We start from the raw sequence: 20,074 nt of genomic DNA on the forward strand, positions 1-20,074 counted from the left end.
GCCTCAAAGCAAATATATTATTTGTTGCATACAGAGACCAAAACTGTGCACAGTGCACCAAGTGTGGTCTCACCAAAGCCCTAGACGATTGTCGCAAGAAATAGTTACTTATGTACTCCAATCCCATTGTCATGAAGGCCAACATGCCATGTGCCTTCTTAATTGCTTGTTAACTTTCTGTGTCTTTGTACGAATACATCCAAGTCTCAAGGAGCATTAACATTTAGAAGTTGCACGCCTTTCACATTGACCTCACACTTTCCCACGTTACACTTCATCTGGCAGCTTGTTGCCCACTCATTTACCTTTTTTGCAGCCTTTTTGCTTTCTCCTCACAGCTTACATTCCCGCCTAGCTTTGCATCATCACCAAATCTGGATACGCCACTTTCAGTCTCTTCATCCAAGTAATTAATATAGATTCAAATTGCTAATCTGCAGCACTGATCCTTGTGGCACTCTACTGGTTACAGCCTGTCAACTTGAAAATGCTTTGTCTATCCCTACTTTCTGCTTCCTGCCCGTTGAACAATCATCCGTCCATACAAACATATTACTTCCAACCCCATGAGCACTGAACTTGCATTTTAACCTTTTACGTGGCAATTCTATAGAATGTCTTTTTGAAATCCAAGTATACGACACATAGTAACTCCCCTTTATCTCCCCTAACAGTTACATCCTCAACAAACTCTAGTAAATTTGTCAATCACGATTTCTGTTTCTTAAAACCATGTTGACTCTGTCTGATCATGTTATGAATGTCTACGTGTATTGTTAAGACGTCCTTACTGATAGATGCCAGCATTTCCAGTGTGCCTGATGTCTGGATAACTGGTCTGCAGTTTTCCTGTCCCTCCATTCTTGAATAAAGTTGTTACATTTTTAAGTTTCAGTTGGTGTTACCTGGATAAAGGTGAGACAGAGGACACCCGACAGGTCTTACCATGGGATTCTTGACCAAGTTAGACTTACAAGGTACAGATTCAAGTTTTGTGATCCAGTCAGAACGATTATTAGGCTTACCTAACATATACAAAGCTAACACTTAACAACGGCGATAGGTTATCAGCAACGATCAACACCGGTTCCTCTTCAGAGGTCGCTGGGCCCTAGACTTCTCTCCTTCTTCTTCTCATGTTGTGTTTTGTTCACTGTAGTCTATCTTCTCGTTCTACGTGTATCCTGTAACACCCTTTCTTTTACACTTCTTGGGGTGCTGGGATCTTACCATATTAGGTTATGAATTGTTCCAGGTATCCTAATTGGTCCTGGTTGACATCATTGTTGGACCCATGTTAGTTAATGCTTCAAACTATACACTTTACAGATGTTTCCTGGTTCTTTTTATTTTATCAAGGATCGTAAATGCCAGATTATTGCTGATACTAAACATTTTGTCAATTCTGCAGTTTCACACTTATCTCATCTCGACCCCTGTAAGGACTCTTCAGCCCATCTCTCCCACTGTTCTTACACAAAGGTTTAAACAGAGTATGGCCTTGAGAAAAAAACACTTCATGATAAAGCAGGCTTTATTTCAACTAGACTTCAATGCATTAGTGTACATAGCATATAATTAGTACTATTTGTTTAGCTGTCCTTAATTTTTCAGAAACGTAATATATGTCCATAGCTTTTACAATGTGAGCCCCTCTGCAGCTGCATGACCTCCCCTTTCCATTTTAGGCTACATGCAGTTCCACACACAAGCACATCTCAACATTGACAAAATGTCATATTTCAGCGATTCTGACCGTCATGCTTTGCAATCCAGCCTTGCCATTACATTCAGCCTTAGAAAAAAGTATTAAAAAGTTACTCATAAAATTAAGTTGCCAATTCTCTACACCTTATAGTCCCCACCTAGAGAATGAAGTATTCATGTACTGATTCCTCGCGCCATCTACAAACGCCTTATCAATCGTCATAATCCCCTATTTGCGGTCCTTCAATCAGATTAGAATAGAAGAGCCTTGATGTACCTGCGATCAATAAACATTGTCTCAAATCTTTCATGATCGTTCCTGCACAGAAGACACTTTGCTCACCAAAGGACTCAATAACCTCTTCGAGACAGGGGAGGCTCTCTTTAGGAATAAGATACTGTTTACTGATAGACTGGGCCATTAATACATCCCTATCAGTCATCCACAATCATCTTTAGATGTGGCGAAAGCGGAGGAGGGCTGTTGAATCAGACTTGTGAGTCTGGGTGAGCTGGGATGTTGTAACGAATCACTCCCCAGACAACACCGTCTATCCCTGGTTGTCGTATATAAATTCCCATTACCCCCAAAGAATAGAGACAACAGTAGATTAATTGGGATGCACCAAAGCCTGGGCCCTATTGGCGCTGGATTTAGCAAAGCAACCCTTACACACTGCGAGTTGACATGCAGGGTCTGAGGTACGAGCAATTGTCACAGTGGTTCCAGCGTCCACCAGCATAAATTGTTGTTGGCACCGGGACAGCATAACGGTGATCACTAGCCATCCATTCTCATCACGTCTGAACCCCACTTCAGGCCATGTGTTTGTGGGGCTGTCTCCTTCAGAGGGGGTATCCCCCTTGGCCTCTACTAACTGTCCCGAAGCCTGAGCCATCTGACCGTCAGTGCTCTGGGTCGGTCATGAACCTCTGCATAATGGTTGGCAATTTATCTACATTTTTAGTGGTATTTCCCAATCTGGTGGCTAGAGTCTGTATCTAGTTTGTAAGCGTATATTGGTGGAGGGGCGAATAATGAGCTAACTCTTGACGTGATGTTGGCCTACCCACAAGTATAGAATGACCCTAATTTTTAAGGCACTATTTTCGGTACTTCACTGCGCAGACAGCTGCTTTCTTGGGCATCAATGTCTTAGACAGAAAAATCAGGTTGTTTTTACATTTTGGAGGAGGTGAGCCCACTAGGTCATACGAACGACTGCATAACCCAGGGTAGATCGCAAGCCCAGCTGAATATTCATAGCGTGTTGACCTTTTGTCATGAAACACCTTAGAAATATGTAAGCTCATTGAGGAGGGGGGAGGGGGGGTGGGGTTGATCTGCGTGTAGCTTATTCTTATACTTGAGTGAATGGCACTCCCCACTTAAAAATCATTCCATTCAAAAAATTCCTCTTTCTTTCTTTTTTTGCTGAAGAGATGTTCATTCTAAATTATTGTGATGTTGAAAGTTCCGTTTCAAGTAACATATCATACATAAAATTAAACGATTCGACAGCTATCTCTTTACCTATATTAATTTTGTGCATCGTTCTTACTAAGTACTAGATCTAGCCCTCAGTTGTCTTAATCAAGATTCCATATCCTTCTTTATGTCAAGCGCCCAACAATTTTACCCCTCTGACAGGTACCATTCTATCCTGATTTTAAAGTCAGTTTCTCTATGGAGTATGCAGCAATGCCTTGATAGTTTAAACTGTTTTCTCACTCCACTGGTCACTTTAACCATTTCCTGTCGTACTGTGTCAAGTAGTGAAGCATGTCTGAGACCCGTCCAGTTGTGCAAGTCATCATGCATTTTGCATGTTATTTATTTTAACACGTGGCAAATTACGTTTCCACACTTACACCGGAGTCCCGACATCAAGTCACATATTCTTAACTCTCCATTGATCATATCACACGATCAAGGGTGGGGGGTGCGTTGTATGAGGTCTTTGATTATTTCCCACTGCATGGTCCTGCTATAGTAGTCAGACTAGCCAATGAATTTAAAACAAAATCGGCAATGGTGCAAGTATCTCCAAGAGAAAACTACTAAATGCAATTTCTAACCAAATGTCCCTAACTCTTCCAATTCATATTCTTTAGTTTGATTTTTCCTGCCTCTGTCACTCACACTCATCACTTAGTCTCATGCAGTTTTAAACATCCCATTAGTTCCTATTCTATCTCATTTATGAAACCTGGAGGAACGTTACAGTCCAATATTCATATTACCTTTTAAACAGAAATCAAACAGTTCTATTTGATTCCAGGCATTAGCATAGGCTGAATTTTTACAGCTCGCCACCGATCTCAGCAGCGAACTTCAAAAATGGCGCAGCATATGCGTCAGATGTGCTCCCCCAGCCTCCACGATATTTAGTGTGCTGGCTCATTTACAAGGAGAGTGCATGTGCTCTGTCCCCGGCAATGGCATCCGGCACCGGCACACAGGCGCTGGTGCCATTAATAAAGGTTTGCAGGCCTTTCCCAGGCATTTTAATTTTTAAAGTACACGGTTCTTCAGAAAATATGATCAAATTGTATTCAAAGTTCCAAGCACCTGTCATACCCACCCCGTTATGACTAATAGGTTTATTAATTGCCCACGCCCCCAACAAATCTTTTCTTCCGATCCCGAACTTCTCCCACCTCACCATCTTTAGTAACTTTGACCTTCAATCCCTTCCCACCATCCCATAAACCAATAGCAATGGTATTCCTCGGTCCTCCCTTCCTTTGCTGAACACTTCACTCCTCTCCCTCCTCACCAGAGGGCCGCCTCGGATCTCCCCGGCATCGGGTAGCGTGGCAGGCCTGTCATGGAAGTATTTTCAGGGTCCCCCCACCACAAACCCGGATGTTGGCGGGGGGGGGGGGCGTCTAAAATATCTTAAATAAAAGCAGCATACTGCGGATGCTGGAAATCTGAAATAAAAACAAGAAATGCTGGAACCACTCAGCAGGTTTGGCAGCATCTGTGAAAAGAGAAGCAGAGTTAACGTTTCGGGTCAGTGACCCTTCTTCGGAACTCCCAGGGTCACTGACCCGAAACGTTAACTCTGCTTCTCTTTTCACATATGTTCTAAAATATCTTGTTTGTTGTTTTTTTTATCACAAGTATATTTTATTTTCTTATAAGTAGCTTGCTAAGTTACACTGACCATTTTGCATTACAAATTATTCCAAATTGAAATAACAGTGTTATTGGGCTGGCAGGTTTTGTTACTGTTCAATTTATTTATCCCCAAAGGAAATCTTTATTTATATAAGTAAGCACCACCTAGACTGCCTTGCTATCAGGTATTTTTTTAAAACTAAAATTTGATTATCTCCTTAGATTTCAGGTAAATGTTGCCTTTGAGCGCTTGAAATAGCTAGCCATATTAATTCATTTTAATCGATTCAAATCTCAAAAAGAATTATCCCCAGGACTGATGATTTAATATTTCCAGCTGGCTTCAATATCTATCCTTCTAAAATTATGTTCCTTGGAAGATAACAAATGGCTTGAACGGCTTAAGGCGAAGTCTTTGTGTGGCAAAACCTTTCGTCCAAAGCGCCATCATGCTGTGACATTTGACGTATGCAGATAAATTCTTAAAAAAAATAAACTTCGAAATCTCTTGTGGTAGGATCTGTATGCATGTTGTCCTGACCATTGTTGTCTGCTGTAAAAATCACAACGAATCCATTTGGTCCTACTCAAAATCCCATGGGCTAATTTGTCCAAACAAATGTGCTAATTTAGGAACTTACATTTTATTAACGTCCAATACGAACATTTACACTCAGAAATATGAAATGTCTGTGGCAAATTCAATGAGAAAAAAAATCTTGCCAGCACAAAGGTTAAATGGCTCTGCTCATTTTCAAAGTGGTGGAGCAAAATATTCCTACTTTATGCAACTTTTATTTTCAAACTAAACTTCCCCAATTGCAAAAGAACTAATGAAACTCAATTTTCAACAGATTTTCCAAATGCTCTTTTTTTTGTATCCTTAGGCATTGGAAACAATAAAAATCATGAGTAACATTATCATCTTCAATAGAAAACATCTCCATTAGGGAAGACAATATTTTAGATTAAACATTGTGGCCACTAATGACATTTCAGTCTTCCAAACTTAACAGGGTAATCGTAATAATCGTAAATTAATACAGACCAATGCTTATTAACCACACACTGAACAGAATAGCAAGAGGTTTTTTTGAGAAAGATGATGTAATATAACTATAAACATGGAACAAGCTAAATAAAAGGTTAGCGTTCACAATTAAATAAACCCTTCAATATTCTTACAACAAAAGAAAAAAAAACATTGCCAATCTGAATTTCTGCAGTCGAGAGCGCAAGCAGGCACAGATATGAAATAACACAGGAACTGAGTGCCAGTGCTGGCAAGCCCTCTTAATCATGAACACCGAGTTATCGTCCGATATCTTGATCGATTCATTACCTCCCGTACCGAACCAAATTCTGTCCTGGTGGTAGTCTATGCTGGTTCCCAAGATCCACACGTAAGTAACAAAAATAAAATCAAATTCTCATTCATCGAAAAGAGAAATTATGATTAATTTCTAACAGTAGTTTTAACCATTGCTTTGGAGGTTTTAACTTAGCTATTCTCCTGGACAATCTTAAAAAAAAAGAAAGCATTTACCATCAGTCTGAGGGATGGTTTCACTTCCGTTTTTTAATTTTCCATTGAGTAACACATTTTTGATCTTCACTATGGGTATTATTTTATTATCAGTTGCCTTTGAAATCTATTTCAGTTCCTCAGATTTAAAATTCACTCTTGAGTGTGGTCCGCTTCTCTGCGGGGTTGGTGTACTCCCTGAAATCCACCACGTGCATGCTGTAGTTGTTGTTACACATCAGTTTAGGAACAATTAGTTTGATTCAATTCTTGTTTCAATTGATGTATTGCATGACTAGCTTGGAGAACCATAAGGTTCTCTTGTTGCAGATATACCTTAAATGGCACACAGAATCTCAAATTAACTTGCTTTCAGAATAGGCAGAAATGTAGTGAACTGAGCTGTAAGCAAATATTATGTCCTCATGTCTTTGGAGTAGGACTTAAGCACTCAATCACTTGGACTGAGCAACAAAACTCCTACCACTGTAAAAGGCATAGGCTAGTCTGCTTGTTGATATTGTTAATGTGCACAGAATTCAAGGGAGATTTGCAGCATACAGGGCAATATGATGGATGGATGGATAAAGAGATGTTTGGATGACCAGATAAATATACAAATAGATAGATCGATAGATAGATAGATAGATAGATAGATAGATAGATAGATAGATAGATAGATAGATAGATAGATAGATAGATAGATAGACAGATAGATAGATAGATAGATAGATAGATAGATAGATAGATAGATAGATAGATAGACAGACAGACTGCCATAGCAAGATTTGGAAATCGTAATCCCCAGGGGTATGTTCTGGTTTCTCAATTTCTCACCTTAGTTATTAGTGACTCAGAAGTATGAATGGAGAGATGTAAATTCATTGTTTTGTGTATAGATTGCAGTCAATTATGAGGGTTAGCAAGTAGTGCTGGAAGTCTCAAAGAGACATGGTCAGATGAATTGAGTGGTTAATTCCCTGCTGGATTAAGTTCAGTTTGCGAAAGAAGGATCTCATCCACGTTTTATTCCCACCCCCCCAATAAAGATAAAGAGGAATATTTCCCAAAAAGCAATAAACGAAAGACTAGGGAGCAAGGAGATTTCGGAAAAAAACAGAAATAATGCTGTATATCCTCACCAGGCACCAGCATTTATGGAAAGACAAATAGAGTTACCGCTTCAGGTCTATGTGACCTTTCATCAGAGATTTCGGAGCTCAAGTGCTCAATCGTTAAAATAAAAAGAGAGGTACAAGAAAACAACCAGAAATGCTGGGGGAATGATACATTGGTGCCAAGCGGCCTGGAAAACAACGTATGGAAGCTATGTGACAGTGAGACAGAGCCCTGATTAGACCCCATCTCGAGTACTGCTTTCAGCTTTAGTCACGACGCCGAACATCTTAGCGTTGCAGCCTAGATGTACCATAATAAGGCTGGGGCTTAGACGGTTGCCTTGGAAGGACATTTTTCATGACTTTGCTTGCATTTCCTGAAGTGTAGAGGATTGAGAGGTTGTCTATGGCAGATGCTTGAGACAATCTCATGAAGCAAAAATCGTGTTGAAGTCAAGTGGGAAAGTTATGAACCAGAGGCCATTATCGCAAGATAAGTGCCAGACCGTTTAGCAGCAACATCAGGACAGACACAACATGCCATGGATGCTGGGTGACTTTGAACTTTTCAGACTATGCTGGATAGTTTTGGTTCGGTAAGGATATTCAGGGAAATGAGGTAAAGGAAGATAGACAGAGTTGAGATGCATTAAGACATAATGTAATTGAACTTTGAGCGTCCCCGAGAGTCTGAATGGCATAGTCTCCTATTTCTGACTGTATAGTTACATTGCGCACGGTGTAATGGCTGTTGATCGCTGATTTAATAATAGAATATAGAGAACATCTTGTTTAGTTTAGTTTAGAGATACAGCACTGAAACAGGCCCTTCGGCCCACCGAGTCTGTGCCAACCATCAACCACCTATTTATACGAATCCTACACTAATCACATCTTCCTACCACATCCCCACCTGTCCCTATATTTCCCTGCCACCTATCTATACTAAGTGCAATTTATAATGGCCAATTAACCTATCAACCTGCAAGTCTTTGGCATGTGGGAGGAAACCGGAGCACCCGGAGGAAACCCATTTGCTTTTTTTTTTTAGCGATACAGCACTGAAACAGGCCCTTCGGCCCACCGAGACTGTGCCAACCATGAACCTCCCATTTATACTAATCCTACACTAATCTCATATTCCTACCACATCCCCACCTGTCCCTATATTTCCCTGCCACCTACCTATACTAAGTGCAATTTATAATGGCCAATTAACCTATCAACCTTGTTATATTCCGTTGCCCTGACCTATAATTATATATTCCCTGTATTCTTTCAGAACCCGTGTTGTGACAACCAGTGTCAACTATCCGGAGCACAGGGAAGTTTATCACATTTACTGATGTGGTGCACACGAATGGATAAGCAGAAGATAAATACAGCCGATGATGGAAGGCTGAAGTAAAAACAGAAAATGCTGGGGATACTCAGCAGATATGGTCGCATCTGTGGAGTGTAAAAGAATAAATAAACAGGTCGTTTCAGGTCGCTTCATGATATTAGAAGTATATTATTTGAGCTGAACAGTTTTAGAATCATATAGAGAAGAAACAAAGAAGATGGCGATGCTGCAGCTCACACCTCTTTGAAACAGCTATCATTTAGGCTCCCACCACTTCCGTTTTACCAGGGTCAGTCATTCATTCCCAATTCCCTTTAAAAAATACAATCTAATCAGCTATGATCACACTTTCAGACAATGAATTTCAAACTCGCTGCTTTGAAGAAATCCTCATCTCCTCGCAGGTTCTTTTGTTTTCGTATAGTTACCACCTCTCCAGCCAGCTATAAATGTTTTTCCTCATTTACTCTATTAAATCTAATCATATTTTTGCACAGCTCTATAAAGGAGAAGAGGTCCATTTTATGTTCTAGAATTACTATGTAACTGAAGTGCCTCATCCCTGGACACAATCTGGCATATCTCCTCTGCAGCATGTACAAAGTCATGGCACCCTTCCGAAAAAGAAATGTCCAGATTTGGACCCACATTCCAAGCAATGATTTTTACAAGTGTGGTATAATATCCTTACTTTTATTATTTTAAACGTCACACTACATCTATATGTTACACAGTCGTCTTTGAGGGTTACCCTTCGCAAACTCCTCCCAGTTGCAATGGGATGGAACTCCCAGACCATCCCAAATTCAATGTCCTCTTCGCTCATTTCTTCATGCACTAACGAACTGAACGTCCGTGAATAGGTCAATTCCTGGTGATCCTGCTGGCATTTTACTTGTCTGCAAACCTCAACTTTCAAAACACGTTCAATCTTCGCAGACATTCCCTTTATCAGTATTCTCTGAGTACAGGACTTCCACTTTATCTGGGAGGGTGAAAACCCTGCAGGTTCTGTGTTTTTTTTAAAGTGTTTGATCTATGTTCTCTGTTGTCCCGGTAACAAAGATTCTTGTCTTGTCCTTAGGCAAAATGCTTGCGAGGTCATCTGATTCTCGGACTGCATCTTAAACTTTTAAAAGTGACAGTTTTAAAAAATATAAAATGTTACAAAGTCCAGCGTTCATAATACAAGCATGCCTTAAATGTCTAGGAATTCTTGATGTAGAATACTTTGCTCACTATACGTCTATTCATAAAACCCAAAATTCTGTATCCCTTTTCCTTTACGAGATAAATGAAATTGTCCTGAAACTTTTACAATTGCCTGCTTGAGATCCCATGTCTCGCTGTATTTCCTGGTGCTTTAAAATCATACCACTTAATGTTCATAACATTTCTTTATACTTCCTTCAAACATACATTGCTCCATATTCATCTGCATTAAATTTCAGTTGTCATATATCTAGCCATTTGAAATTAAGCAGTTTATACGCAGATTATAAATATATTTCAAAAAGAACAGTAATCTCAGTTTATTTTTGGTCTAGTGTAATCGTGCAACCTGCAGGATATTAAGTGACCAAAGTCTGACTGAATGCTACCTGTTCCTTTCAAAGGAAGACCAAGACTCTGGAAGAACGGTGTCAGAGATGCATACCTGCATTTGAGTGATAGTTCTTGCTTTGTCTTTTCCAATAGTGCAAGCTACACGATATTATATTATTCTTGCTGAATCATACAGTTTCCTTTCCAAACAAAGGAGAGGCTTTGGGAGAACAGAATTAGGGGCAAATTAGTGCTATTTGTACTTGTCCTGTCATCCAGAATCGTCGTGCATTAAGAAGGAGGCTGCAGTAGATTTGAAGAGTCGGTTATCAGTGCTGGAAAAAGGTGAGCAAGCCTGCATACAGCTGTTGCTCCCATCATATGTTTTGTAAGTTTGGATGAATAAAATGGTAACTGCTACGGGGAGGTAGTTGGGGTAGATACTGAGGGAGATGCGAAATTGACGACGGAGGTGAATCAGTCAACAAGGAAACGACTGAGTGTCTGGCAATGTTAGGGAAATTTTGCTTACATTACTCCTTCAAAAAGGAGTTATTTCCAGACTTAAAAAAGATGTTTTGAGGAAATGGAAGTTAGAAATCTACCACATTGAGTTGCATGATGCAACAATTAAAAAACATCACAGCCAAATTCAGAAAAAAAATTGGAAACACACAATAATTCTTTTGCAACGTCCGAAAAGTTCTGCATGCAGAATTGCAACACATTTAGGGCATGATGATGTTATGAACGCTGGACTTTTTAAAATGATTATGTTTAAAAAAATACTTTGATTTTTTTCAAGTTTAAGATAATGTCTGAGAAGTCAGGTGACCTCACAAGCACTCTGCTGAAGGACAAGGCAGACATCTTGGTTACCAGGACAACAGAGAACACAGATCAAATATTTTTTTTTAACTGAAACAAACAGAGATTGCCAGGGTATAACACCTGAAGAACAATGTTTTTCACCGTCCCAGCCTTTTGGATCGTAAAAATGGAGTCAGTGATTCTGAGGAGGCAAATGTGCATGGCATCTGTAAAAACTTGGAAACAATAGAATGCCCAGGCGGTTATTTAGAACATAGAACATTACAGCGCAGTACAGGCCCTTCGGCTCTCGATGTTGCGCCGACCTGTGAAACCATCTGACCTACACTATTCCATTTTCATCCATTTGTCTATCCAATGACCACTTCAATGCCCTTAAAGTTGGCGAGTCTACTACTGTTGCAGGCAGGGCGTCCCACGACCCTACTACTCTCTGAGTAAAGAAACTACCTCTAACATCTGTCCTATATCTATCACCCCTCAACTTAAAGCAATGTCCCCTCGTGTTTGCCATCACCATCCGAGGAAAAAGACTCTCACTATCCACCCTATCTAACCCTCTGATTATCTTATATGTCTCTATTAAGTCACCTCTCCTCCTCCTTCTCTCTAACGAAAACAACCTCAAGTCCCACAGACTTTCCTCGTAAGACCTTCCCTCCATACCAGGCAACATCCTAGTAAATCTCCTCTGCAGCCTTTCCAAAGCTTCCACATCCTTCCGATAATGCGGTGACCAGAACTGCACGCAATACTCCAGGTGAGGCCGCACCAGAGATTTGTACAGCTGCAGCATGACCTCGTGGCTCCGAAACTCGATCCTCCTACTAATAAAAGCTAACACACCATATGCCTTCTTAACAGCCCTATTGATCTGGGTGGCAACTTTCAGGGATTTATGTACCTGGACACCACGATCTCTCTGCTCATCGACACTACCAAGAATCTTCCCATTAGCCCAGTACTCTGCATTCCTGTTACTCCTTCCAAAGTGAATCACCTCACACTTTTCCGCATTACACTCCATTTGCCATCTCTCAGCCCAGCTCTGCAGCCTATCTATGTTCCTCTGTAACCTACAACATCCTTCGGCACTATCCACAACTCCACCGACCTTCGTGTCATCCGCAAATTTACTAACCCAACCTTCTACACCCTCATCCAGGTCATTTATAAAAATTACAAACAGCAGTGGCCCCAAAACAGATCCTTTGCGGTACACCACTAGTAACTAAACTCCAGGATGAACATTTTCCATCAACTACCACCCTCTGTCTTCTTTCAGCTAGCCAATTTCTGATCCAAAGCTCTAAATCACCTTCAATCCCATACCTCCGTATTTTCTGCAATAGCCTACCGCGGGGAACCTTATCAAATGCCTTACTGAAATCCATATACACCACATCCACGGCTTTACCCTCATCCACCTGTTTGGTCACCTTCTCGAAAAACTCAATAAGGTTTGTGAGGCACAGCCTACCCTTCACAAAACCGTGCTGACTATCACTAATGAACTGATTCTTTTCAAGATGATTATAAATCCTGTCTCTTATAACCTTTTCCAACATTTTACCCACAACCGAAGTAAGGCTCACAGGTCTATAATTACCAGGGCTGTCTCTACGCCCCTTCTTGAACAAGGGGACAACATTTGCTATCCACCAGTCTTCCGGCACTATTCCTGTCGACAATGATGACATAAAGATCAAGGACAAAGGTTCTGCAATCTCCTCCCTGGCTTCCCAGAGAATCCTAGGATAAATCCCATCTGGCCCAGGGGACTTATCTACATTCACACTTTCCAAAATTGCTAACACCTCCTCCTTGTGAACCTCAATCCCATCTAGCCTAGTAGTCTGTATTCTCCTCGACAACATTTTCTTTCTCTACTGTAAATACTGACGAAAAATATTCATTTAACGCTTCCCCTATCTCCTCTGATTCCACACACAACTTCATTTGATGCCAGGCTTCTGGAGTTTGCATAATGGAAAGGGAAAATGATCTATTGACGTTTTATTCCAGTTAAATGTAACAATTTTTCTGAAGGCACAGACATAAGACAAGCAGTTGGCAGCCTCAGAGCAGACTGAAAGAAAGGAAGACAGCTGCAGTGGCAGCCTCTATGGACAGAGAAATGAAAACTTGCTCACAGAGAATAACGATAAAGTGAAAAGCTGTGAAGTGAAGCCTGGCTAAGGTGTAAAGCTAAAACCTGAACCGTGTCCGACCTGACAACAGCCAATCAAAACCCAACCAGAGTCTTTTTTTTTTGATGCCCAACACGACTCGAAAATCTCAAGCATATTAATGAAACAGAAAAAAAAATGTGGACTAAAAATAAAACAATACCACCAGCTCATGGGAACGGCACTTAGTAGTGCAATTGGGAAATCTATACCAGTAGTACTTTGTCAGAGAGTTCCCAAACTCTGTTAGGGTGCCGAAGGTAGACAAGATGAATCAACAAGTGTGAGAATGTGACATCCACATTCCGCTTCCATTGTAAACAGTTTAGGAAACCATTCATGGTGCTGTCAGAGAGCTCAACCAACTTTTTGTCTGTTTTATATCCACTGCTACTTCTTTCTTTGTCTACAATATTGAGGAAGGATGCACTTGTAGCATTTATTGCATTAAGGTCCCTGTACAATTTGAGTCGATACAGAGGAAAATTTCCAGCTTTCAATCTTATGTGAATGCCACAGGAAGACTAGCTGGCCCATCAAAACTGTCTCACACTAATATCGCTGGACCATCACGGCTAAACACTTCTTCTTTCTCCCTAACCCACCTATAAATCTACTAGGAGTGGCACAAAAAAACATAATAACCCTGGGCCAACGTGGGGAAAAATCTCAGCAAACGTCCTCGCCAATGCCCTGCTACCCTGGCAGTCCAAAACCTGTCCAGGAGATTACATGGACCACGTTTTACCCATAAAGAAACGTATCTCCTATATGACACAATCTTTCTCACAGTCAGGAACAGATCGAGCTCCCTCTTGCAGCCACTGAGAAGGTCAGCACCCACTACACCAGCAGACAATGTATTCACGAGGCTCGACATTCTCTGGGAAAAGAACCAGCTAACATACGTGATCTGATATGCATTTAAAAAAAAAAGCTCAGCGGTGGGCGGCACAGTGGCGCAGTGGTTACCACTGCAGTCTCACAGCTCCAGTGACCCGGGTTCGATTCTGGCTACTGCCTGTGTGGAGTTTGCAAGTTCTCCCTGTGTCTGCGTGGGTTTCCTCCCACAAGCCAAAAGACTTGCAGGTTGATAGGTAAATTGGCCATTATAAATTGTCACTAGTCTCGGTAGGTGGTCGGGAAATATAGGGACAGGTGGGGATGTTTGGTTGGAATATGAGATTAGTGTAGGATTAGTATAAATGGGTGGTTGATGTTCGGCACAGACTCGGTGGGCCGAAGGGTCTGTTTCAGTGCTGTATCTCTAATCTAATCTGATGGAGTTCTCTCTGCAATTTTACTTGTCTGCTACTGTGCAACAATCAGTTGGTCCCAAATGGGGCAAAGGCTTGCTTTTGAAAATCAATCAACATTAGTTCTACAGCCATTATAGCTTGTTTGAAATGATCAGCATTTGATGGGAAATATTGCATTAATAATGCTACATTGTTCAATGCCTTCAAATGGTTTTGACATGAACCGAAGTTTCTAGAAATAGCCAACTCTGTATTCACTCCCTGGAACAGAATACCAGCCCTTTAGAATCAGAGGAATACTTCATTTAAGGAACACAAATTATTAGTTTGACTAATATAGACTGTAACGGCAGATTAATATGCCAGGGTGTTTTAATTCATTACTGTGGAAGATTTAGAATTGATACTTGGATGACCAGTGTTAATTATTCAACCTCCATCCCCCGCCCCCACCAACCCCATATTCAAGATAAAACACAATGTGCACAATGCCAATTAACGTCTAGACTAGATACAATAATTATTGGTTCTATGCATCTTCATTTTTAATATTTGCATTTGAAACACTGGATTATCAAAACTGAGATAACTTGGGTATAAGTTAGTGTCTCATCCACTCAGTAATGAGAATTAAGTAAGTTGGATCCTGCATTTTGGCTTTTCACATAATTCCTAGTGAATTTTGTCCACAACATCCATTGATGTGGTCAGTGACACTCGCTTTCAATCATAATTTGGCAGCTTTCCAGATGTTCATCACAACAGCTGCAATAAGACTTTCTATATAATCAATCCCATCACGGAATTTCGTGGTAGACTAATGTTTTTGTCTTCTTTCAATAACTGGGTAGATCGAATTCTTGAAATTGTTTGCCTTTTGTAAGTTAAGAAAAATCATCAACATACTTACAACCAGGTGGTCTGGACAGGGCACTGCAGCTATTTTTCCAATTCCGTTCTTGCAATGTTAAAGCAAACAAGTTCATGAATTATATTATAAGCATGTGTTATGAATAAAATGAGTCATTAGTATTCCTTCAGTGGCTAATTTTAACTCGCATGACTGTCACTCAAATTATCCACTAAATGTCATATCATTTGGCAGCCCCTATAATTGAAATATGAATGGACCTTACAATCCACTCCTGGGTTTCCTTTGAGCAGAAAAGGCAGCCTCTAATGTGTGTTGTTGAACTTTATACTCTGAACTCATTTTGAATACAATTGCCTTACAAATGTAATTCACAAACATTTCCGGACTTAAAACCAGTCTGGAAAAATAAAGGTGTTCCCATATATTTTTTACATCATATCGGTGAAATGTTTAGTTTAAAAATGTCACACTTAAGTTTTAATACATAATATGTATTTATATTGGGGTTTTCATATAAGCAGACATGATAAATGGTGCCAAGACTGCCAAAGCTAAACAATACAGTCCAGCCTGACCCGAACCGAACCTAACACATGTAGTCGGGTCTGATCAGGTAGCCAGGCTTTACTGAAAAGAATTGAACCTATCTTGACAGTTGAGGTTTATCGAGAAGGTAAAGCCCAACAGCATCACCAGCAATTGCCTTATTCATGGATGTCCAGCTCGAAAGTGATCGGAGAAGTGAGCAAAGAGGACATTGACTTTGAGAAATGCCTCGAAGATTCAAATCATTGAACCGGAGAGGCATTCGCAACGTTTAACTGCCAGGCTTTCGACATCAAATGGGGTTGTATACTGCATAGGTGCAGTGTGACGTTTTCAAGTGTTTTAATAAGTAAAGAAAATACCTCCCTTTGTAATTTGGGGTCCAGCATTCAGGTACCGGCAAGGGGGTTGGGGGCGGGGAGGGGTGGGGGGGGGGCTGTTGTTTGCTGAGTGCAGGCAGCGCTATTGCCCTGTTAACTGCCATTGTCGCCTGGGGGTCCCTCTGTGGGACACAAAGTGCCCAAAATTGAGGCTTCCCAGGAGCCCGCTTGATGGACGCCAGGTTTCACTGGGCGTTCTCCCCATATGGCAGCGAGCCTCCTACCAGCTGGTAAAATGCCAACAGAGGCAGGAAGAAGGCCTTAATGGGCCACATCAGTGGCTCAATTGGATTCCAGGCAGGTGGGTCATTAGCCAGTTTTGCCACTGCTACCAAGATGGCATGGCAGCAGGAAGACAACTGACACTCCACCCGACTCCTTCCTGCACCATTTTGCCTGCCTTGCCCACTCCCAGCCTTTACACCAAAGAGATGGCAAAGTTAATTGCGTTAGATTAGTGTTGCAACATGTTGTCACTCATTGGCCACCAGCAGCAAGAAATGTGGATTCTGACCACAGGAGAAAATTATCAGCAATTCTGAAGCGCCAAGCTTCAGTTAAGGGCGCTCACAACTGTGAAACTCTGCAGCTGCAGCGTTATTAGCTCTTTCCTGCCTGTTTCCATTGGTTCTTGTCATATTCCCACATTCCACTCAGAAGGGTGCATTGGATGGAGAAAAGTTTAATAGAATTATGTACTGTTCAGAGCAAACAACATTGACCATTCGTGACACCTGTCACAAGCGAATTTGGTACCACTGACAAGAATTTGAAATAACATAAAACTCTCAACATTAAATTGTTTTCTTGGCACTGTCGCTCACATTCACATCATCCGAGCAGAATTCAGCAGTGCAAACTGCATGCCAGCTCACAATTATTAGGCAGGGATGACGAAGGAGACACAATTCCTCATGGAACTGTACCATCATACAGCCCGTACCAAGGCAATTCGGCCACTCCTTCATGTGCTGCCCCACGATAGAAATATCCACCTATTCCCCCTCACCTATTATTTCAGTAAAGCCTTCCCTATGTTTCCTTTCCAAGTATACAGCCACCTGCCGTTTGTAAGATAAGAGTGAATCTGCTTTCAGTTCATTTTGAGACAGTGAATTCCATATCAAACAAACTGATTGAGTGAAAATGTCTTTATCTCCCCCCCCATTTCTTACATAATTTTCTGACTTTATGCAGATGAGACCATGTGTCTTTTTCCCTTCCTGCACCACGTTTAAAATGATCCCATTTAGTTTACCCTGTCTCTTCACATCTCTCCTTCCAAAATACATTATTTCACACTTGTATGTATTTATGCTATCTGCCATGTGCCTGCCCGTGTCACGGACTGTCCAAGTCATCCTGAAGTCTGAAACCCCTCACCGTCCTTACATTTCTGAATTTCCTGTCAGCTACAAGCTTTGTAATTATGCCTTTATACCCCAAACCGTGCACTGGGTGGGTCTGTTATGATATTATCTCCACAGGGATAGTGACTCAGAGGGTCTCTTATTATGGGGTCTCCACGAGGAGATACACCGAGTGTGTCTGTTATTATAGTATCTCCACAGTGAGAGTTAATGCGTGGTTCTGTTATTACTGGTTCTTCGCAGGGAGCGTGACTGAATGGCTCTGTTAGTATCAGGACAATGGGAGTGTCTGAGTGGATCCGTTATTATAATATCTCCACAGTGAGAGCCACTGAGTGAGTCTGTAATTACATTATTTCCCCTGGGAGTGTGACGAAGTGGGTCTGTTATTATAGTGTTTTCACAGTGAGAGTGACTGAGTGGGGCTATTATTATTATTATATCCCTGCGGTGAGAGTCATGAGTGGGTCTGTTTTTATCGTATCTCAACAGGGAGAGTCACTGAGTGGCCCTGTTATTATAGAGTCTGCACAGGGAGAGTAATTGAGTGGGTCTGTTATTTTAGTATGTACACAGGGAGAGTGACTGGGTGGGTCTGTTATTACAGTATCTCCACAGAGAAATTCGCTGAATGTGTCTGTTATTTTATTATCTACACAAGGAGAGTCACTGGGTGGGTCTATTACTATAGAATCTCCACAGGGAGAGTGACTGAGTGGGTCAGTTATTATAGTATCTCCACAGGGAGAGTGACTGAGTGGTTCTGTTATTCTCGTATCTCCACAATGCCCTGCCTTTGAGTGTGGTGGAGGCAGGATCAATTGAGGCAATCAAGAGTTAATTTGATTGCTTTGCGAAATGGAAGAAGGTGCAGTGTTATGGGGAGAAGTTGGGGCACTGGCACTAGGTTAATTGGTCGTTCAGAGTGCCAGCAAAGACACGATGGGTAGAATGGCCTCCTTCTGTGCTGCAAAAATTCCGTGATTCTGTGACAATCTTTGCTTAACTGACATGCACATGATTTTTCGAACATGCAGCACTAACTGGGGAATGTCCAGCACTGGGGCACAGGTGGCTCCATACCTCAGGGTTTAGAGCTGGTCTTGTAAATGAGAGGCTGTGAGTTCAAATAACCACTGGGTCTTGAAAGCATTTTGTTAAGGTTTTAAGTTCACCTTCAAAAAGCAAATCATTTCCCTTTTATTTTCTAAATAGTTCCAAGGCCAACGTGGGAGAAAGAGGCTCTCGGCTTCTCAATTTCTCCATCTGTCACTATCTGCTCTCTCTCTCTCACCATCCCCCTCTCTCTGTTACCAGAGGACGGAGATTGAATATAGAAACATGCAAACATTTCTGCACAGTAGGAGGCCATTCAGCACATCATGTCCGTACTGGCTGAAACATTTTATTTATTCTTCTCTCAACTTCCAGCTCTTGGCATTAATTGGCCAAAGAGACAGTGAGAAAGGAGCTGAGGATGTCTTTTTTTCATATCCAGTTATAGTCGATAACAAGTAAGCATAGAATTGTTCATTGTACAAAATACTTTAACATTTTAACTATAACTGTTAGTTGTTGTGATCTGGAATGCGCTGCCTGAATGGCTGGTGGAAGCAGATTCAAAAAACAAAGAACAAAGAACAGTGCAGCACAGGAACAGGCCATTCGGCCCTCCAGGCCTGCACCGATCTTGATGCCTGCCTAAACTAACACCTTCTGCACTCCCGGGGTCCATATCCCTCTATTCCTTCCTATTCATATATTTGTCAAGATGTCTCTTAAACGTCGCTATCGTATCTGCTTCCACCACCTCCCCTGGCAGCAGGTTCCAGGCACTCACCACCCTCTGTGTAAAAAACTTGCCTCGCATATCCCCTCTAAACTTTGCCCCTCGCAGCTTCAACATCTGTCACCGAATAACTGGCTCTTCCACCCTGGGAAAAAGCTTCTGACTATCCACTCTGTCCATGCCGCTCATAACTTTGTAAACCTCTATCATGTCGCCCCTCCACGTCCGTCCTTCCCGTGAAAACAATCCGAGTTTTTCCAACCTCTCCTCATAGCTAATGCCCTCCAGACCAGGCAACATCCTGGTAAACCTCCTCTGTCCCCTCTCCAAAGCCTCCACGTCCTTCTGGTAGCGTGGCGACCAGAATTGCACGCAATATTCCAAGTGTGGCCTAACTAAGGTTCTGTGCAGCTGCAACATGACTTGCCAATTTTTTTTACTGTATGCCCCGACCGATGAAGGCAAGCAT

The 20,074-nt window shown here is 41.5% G+C and overlaps 1 protein-coding gene across 4 annotated transcripts in view; it reads right to left on the reverse strand.

Annotated features, from left to right (window-relative positions):
- Positions 1 to 20,074, reverse strand: part of LOC137356140 (immunoglobulin superfamily member 1-like) — a 53,584-nt gene that overhangs the window by 17,758 nt on the left and 15,752 nt on the right. The window lies entirely within an intron of this gene.

Source organism: Heterodontus francisci, chromosome 45, assembly GCF_036365525.1.
Source record: "Heterodontus francisci isolate sHetFra1 chromosome 45, sHetFra1.hap1, whole genome shotgun sequence".
NCBI classification, from domain to species: domain Eukaryota; kingdom Metazoa; phylum Chordata; class Chondrichthyes; order Heterodontiformes; family Heterodontidae; genus Heterodontus; species Heterodontus francisci.